The sequence below is a fragment of the Athene cunicularia genome (genome assembly GCF_003259725.1).
Source record: "Athene cunicularia isolate RWA chromosome 10 unlocalized genomic scaffold, athCun1 chr10_part1, whole genome shotgun sequence".
Taxonomy (NCBI): domain Eukaryota; kingdom Metazoa; phylum Chordata; class Aves; order Strigiformes; family Strigidae; genus Athene; species Athene cunicularia.
Genome location: NW_020799112.1, coordinates 4,284,551 through 4,290,929, shown reverse-complemented (window position 1 = coordinate 4,290,929; position 6,379 = coordinate 4,284,551).

Here is a 6,379-nt window from a genome sequence, read left to right as displayed (position 1 = left end):
GTTGCTTTCTAGCCTGGTGTGGTTTGTTGATGTGCAAATTGGTGGTAGCCATCAAACATCAGTATGGAAAAGATGTGCTCATCTTTGGAGTGGTGTTTTCTGTTCTGTTCCAGAAACTATTCCGATTTACCTATGGCAGACTTCTGAAGTCGTATGATATTTCCCTTTCACTGGAGATTCCTTAAGTGTGGAATCATATTGGACAAATAGCTAACAGTATTCAATAGTAGCAGTTCTCTGCAGCAACATACTTTCTCAAGAGTTAGGTTTAATAATAGAAAATAAAGTTATTGCAGCCTTAAAGCAAATAATAAAATGTAAGAATTTTTAATTTTTAAATTTGAGTGTATGATGCAAATTGCAGCTCAAACACAGCTAATAATCCTATTAATTAACCCTTTCTTCTATAGGAAGGGCCACCTCTTGAAAAGAAAGATAATTTAAACCCAAGTAGTTTGTATTTTATTTATCACCGCTCTTTATTGGAAGTTAGTATTAGTTAAACTCCCTTTCAACCATGTATTTGGGAGTTTTCATGAGTTATTGTTATTACTGCTTGCCAGTTTTCTTCAATTTACGACAGCATAGCTCTTTCTGTAAAGATCAAAGTGATTGAACAATAAACTTTCCAAATTGCATTTTGCTTAAGGATATAGAATTACATATTTAATTTAACCTTTAAAAGGGTTCTTTCCCTTTATTTAAATTCCACATAAGTGAGAACACAAAATTAATAGGTAGGTTTTCTGAGAACCGGGTTGCAAGTGTCGTATGGTAGCCTTTGATGTCATGTTGTCTTGTGACTTGTATATAAAATGTAAGATGAGTGACTATGGTTGAGTGCAAAAGCAACAGCTTGCTTCACTGACCCGGAATTGTATGCTGTGATACTTACCTTACCTGTAGTTATCATTTTATGACAGAAGTGTGTAATAAACAGTAAGCATCCTCTGTATGTGGCTTTTTATGATTCAGGTAAAATGTGCGAAATGATAATGAGATTGTTCTACCAGTTACCTTTCAAGAGGTAGATTTTACAATGTTAAGCTAAGAGAAAAAGATTTTTTTATGTTTACTGTCAGTTTCCAAATAACAAGTGCAAATTTTTATGTGTGTTCCAAAAATCTTTACAAAGGCTTCTTGCTTTGGGAAAAAGGTAACCAATGCTGATTGTGATTAGTGTGTGTTTCTCTGTATCAATGAATTACATACCTGATTCCACTGGACTTTTGACAGCTTTTTGACAGACACAAGTGCGTGTCTTGTGTGGAGCCATGATTGTGTCTATAGCATGCAAAGAAATATGAAGTCAGTCAGAGTGCCCTAAGCATTTCCTGTGCAACCAAGATGAAGACTGTGTTATATACTATGCCAAATATTAGATTACATTAATAATCAAAGATTCAGCTATAGAGGTGGCTCTATATCTCTGTATGTTTTCCATCTTTGCACATTTACCATAGTTAAATTAAGTGATACCATCTATTAATAAAATTGCTCTGTGTTTCTGATTTTCAGTTGGTCACCAAAGACCCCCCCCATACCCTGATGGTATACTACCATGCTCACTAGTTTCACTCATTCAAGATCTAAAGGTTCATGCTCCTTCCAGTTTTAAAGGAGATGTCAGATGCTTAAGTGCCTCTTGAAAGACTCCACAGCAAGTCTGTCATTCTTGATCTAGAGCAATGGTTTCCAACAAGTGAGCTCAGCCTCCCCTGCAGAGGTTTCACATATGTCAAAAGCGAGGGTTACAGCAGAGGCAAGTTTTCCTATGAAATTTTCTGCTACTTTTATTTCAAGACATGCAGGGTCCTAAAATTTAAATGTCAGTCAAGTCCCTTATTATTAGGCTTTAGATAGTAGAAATTATCTTTTTTCTTTTAATTTTAGGGAGCAGTTTAATGTACCTTATGTAACTAATTCAGTGGGTGAACATTAGCTTATCAAAAGTTTAATGCAACCAACTTAAAGACAAAATACTGTAATAACTAGTCCTAAAAAGGCATATTTGTTCCAGTGTTCTCTTTGAATTATTTGCATGGCTCTTTCTTCAGGTTATTCAGAGAAATTTTTAGAATCAGAAGATAATCTAACATGTCTGTTCCTTATTCTACTGCTTTTTATGACCAGAAATTTTAGTCCCATGACTCTATCTGTAGCTGAAATTGGAAAAGCCATCATTTCAGATGGGGGTCTGTGGACTTCCACTATATTTGTCTCCATGATAGTTAAAACAAGTAGCGATTATTTTTTATAAATAATACCCACTGTATCTGCAAATAAAGTTTTGAAAAAATCACATTTTGAAAACCATGCAGGTTTTTTGTAAAAGTTGAAGTGAGCTCTGCAGGTGTTCTCAAAAGACTGATTACAAGACCCCATTGTTACTGTGTATCCGCCGTTCTTGCAGGCGGAATTATCAGTCTGAACTGAAATCAGTTTTGAAAGAGGAAGGGCAGTCTGTTCAAATACATGTTTCTTGCTCTGTTAAAGCTAAAATAGGTGTGATGAAGTGGTTCATAGAAACAGAGAAATAATTTGATCTGGGCCAGCTGCATGCATTGAAGTTCGTGGATAAAATTGTTTGACCTAGCCCTTGTTCTAACCTGAAAGAATTGTATCTATATGTTCTTGGAATATGGCCCATACCTGTAGTAGCTTGCTCTTCTGTGATTTTCCTGACAAGTTTTTTTCCTTTGTCCTTGCTGAAGATTGCAGCAGTATGGACCAATGCCAGCTCTCCTATCTATTGCTTTTCTTAATGGCTTTTGACCGTGTTACAATAAAGAGTTAACCTTACTTATCTTGGTTTTATTAGGATAGGTAGTATTCTTTGCCCTGCCATAGAGCTATGGGCAAGGAAAAAGCCAGCAGAGCTAGAGGTCACAGTACTTCACAAAGTATTTTCAGTCTCTCAGTGTGTCAAAAAAAGATAAATGTCTGATGCTGTAATTTCAACTTTTTAGAGTGGGACACCCTACAACTTTAGAGTGGTGGGTGTTGGTGGGGATTTGTTGAGTTGCTAGAGACTTAACTTTTCTAGCAAAGCAAGAAACTGTTCTTTCTGTTTATTAAATACACACAGAAAACAGAGAACAAAAGAGGAAACTGGTGAAAAATATCTGAAGAGTATAGAATCTCCACTGTGCATCCTCCTTCACTCTTTCACTTTTTGTATAGCAATTCCTAAAGGAAAAACCCTCCTTAATAGTCCTCCAGAGGGCATATGACTTCTTGCTGAGAAAAATGTGACAATGGGGTTTTAAAAAATTTATTCTTTTAAGAAAAGCAGAGAGGAAAAAAATATAAAAAGTATCAAACATTCTGCTTTTGTCTATATTTTTCTAGTGGATGAATTCCTAAAATATTTTATAAAATATATGCAATCTGCACAGAAGTAGTTAAAGTTTAGTTCTGTAAATGTATCTTAGAAATGTTCTATGCTGGCAGCTTTTAGGCAGTCTGCTGGAAATGTGAATGAGTGATTCATGGTGCCTGTGCAAATATGATGTGTTATTAGTTGAAGAGGCTGCTGCCTAAACTTGACTTTATCAATGAAGAGCTAGATGCATCTAAAGTTACTCAAGTTTTATTCATAAATTTTTATGGCTACATGTGTTATCATTAATTGATAGAAAACTCCTTAATAAGCTGTTGCCATTGCTTAGAAAGTATTTGGCTTTCCTAGGAAGATATTTAGGTCAGTAGTATGTGACTATTAAATCTATGTGGTATATGCCTCCAAAAACATTTTAATATACTAAACACTATAGATACCAAGTTTGGTAGAACAATAATCCTTGAGTAATAACACTTGACTTCCATTTCCTTATTCCATAGTAAGTGTTCCAGCATTCATGTGTATTTTTACATTTCCTTGTGCTATTCTTTCCAAATTTGAATGTACTGTCTTGTGAGGAAGTGAAAGAAGTGACAACTTTCCTGACTTGATTTTTCTCATCTGTAAGTCACTAGATGGTGCCATTTCATTTTTCTAGAATCAAAAACTGTCTTGCATATTATTTTTAGTAGCAGTTGTTAATTGTGTTTTTAAAACAAAACAGAATTGGACTTTTGAGTTCTGTTCTGGAACTACCGCTGCACAACTTTTAGCCTGTTGTCTGGAGAACTTTTGTTTCATAATTTTACATTAAAAAGCTACATGGTAATCTAGTGTATTGTCACAACTCGTGCTCATTAAGAGTTAGGTACAAGTGATGGGTATTATTTCCAAGTTTAACCACTTTTCTGTTTAGTTGTCAGAAACAGGAACGCTTGCAAAATGACTTTGACACTTTTTTGTAATAGCTCAAATTGGGAGAATGGCAAAGTAGAATTTCACATGAATGCTTTTTATTAATAAAATAACTTATTTTGATACTAATACCAGGTGTTGATTTGCTGGCCAGCAGCCTTGATTAAGAATAATATTCTAAAACTGTAGCTGCCATATTGTGGTAGAAAGTCTTTTTATGAGTGGTCAAGGTGCAATGAGTTAGGTTAGTTATAGAACAACTTTATAAGTTTCAGAAAAAAACTAGTGAATATTTAAGTTGTCTAAAGCTATACAGTAAGTGGGTTATGGTTCTAGGTTAAAATGTGGGCAGAGCCTCCAGGACAGTCAAGAAAAGCTTTAAATGTTATAAAATTATCTATAACTGGTACCACTACAGCATTTAACTGGTGATGTGAGCTACTTGGTTCCCGGAGGCTTCCAATCCACCATGCCTTTGTTACGTATTCTTATTTTCTGAAGAGCCAAGCACATGCTAAACATTAGTGTTAAAGAATTGGAGACTTTAGCATATCCTGGTGCTGGATACTTTGTCGTGTCAGCCTGCACTGGTTTTGGCAGTTGGATACATCCACTCCATGTGTTGTACAGCTGTGTAAGGCCATTCAGCAGTCAGTGGTGTTTTTTCATCAATTCTGAAAGATGAACGTGGTGGGAAATTTTGTGTGTGTGTTCCAAAGTCTTCTGTTTGTTTTTGTTGGGCTTAATTAAAATACAGGGAATTTGAAAACTGTCTGTAAACATTTACTTGTTGAATAGGAGGCCAAAACTGAAGCAAGATGTCAGATTTTACTTTTCTGAAATGTTCCTGATTATCTGGCATTTTTGAAATGTAGAACATAAAAATACTGTCGCCTTCTAAAGAGTGACTTCCTTTTTAGCTCACCAGCATCCCAGATAGTGTCTAATATCCTCTATAATCTCTCTACACATTTAGAGCAACCGATGCCTTCTTGAATTTAGGGAGGGGGAAAAAAATCAATATATGTTTACTTGACTTTTGTCAGACAGCTGTTTGAAATGCACAAATCAAACCTGCTCATGGATATGACACACCTGAGATTACACACAATATTCAGTTGTAGCTTTCTTCAACAATAAGACAAATGATTCAGTATTAAATTTAAATATTTAACTATGGGTAATGGATTTAAAGTTGAGGACTAAGTCTTGAACTTAGATGAGAATTAATTCTGTAAAGATTGATCTTGCTACAGAATTAATGGAAGTAACATTTTACTTCAACACAGTAAGCTTTGCAATAGCAAAACAACTCCATTTTCTTCCACCATTTTAGCTGAAGTCAAGAATTATTTTTTTTTTTTTAAGCTTCTATATTTAATATGTTTTTTTCAGAAGTTAAAATTTTCTCTTGTTGGTCATTAACATTTATAGATATAAATTAAGAGTAATCCTTTGGGGTTTGTTTTCATACATTAGATATGATACATGCAGAACTTTTTGTGACTCTGCTTCCTGAGAAAATTTTGAAATACAGTTAGTTGTGCAAGGTGTGTAGTACCCCTATACTGTTCATAGTGGACAAAGTGTAAAAATAAGGTACTTATCATGATCCCACTGTACACACCTTTTAACAGAATAGTCTTATGACTGGTCAACCAGTTTGGACAAAGTTGTACTAAGCTGACTTCAAACTGTATTAATATAGACTATGATAAGATGTCCTGAAGTAAGTTATCTTTTCTGAAGAAGAAAAGAATACCTTGTAGTTATTTTGATAACCTCTTCCTGAGAGGAGAAATTCTTGACTAAGCCAGGATGGCAGTCACTCAAGCACCTCTGTGAGGATATTCATATTTCCTTACAGGAAGTGAATACTCTTGCATTTGGACATGAGATTATATAATCACGCTATAGGTGTATTGTAACACAAAAGAATGGGTTTCCTTTTATCACAAGGAAATGGAAGGAGAGCTCTACACCTCTTGTGGCATCTAACTCTCACTTCTTTTTGGCTTAAGTTATTTAGGCTTCATTTCTGCTATTGGACACTCAAAAATGGGCCATTCCATTTAGAAAGGAGTGAATTGTGATTTAATTTATTATGGTAGTGTGTTAACT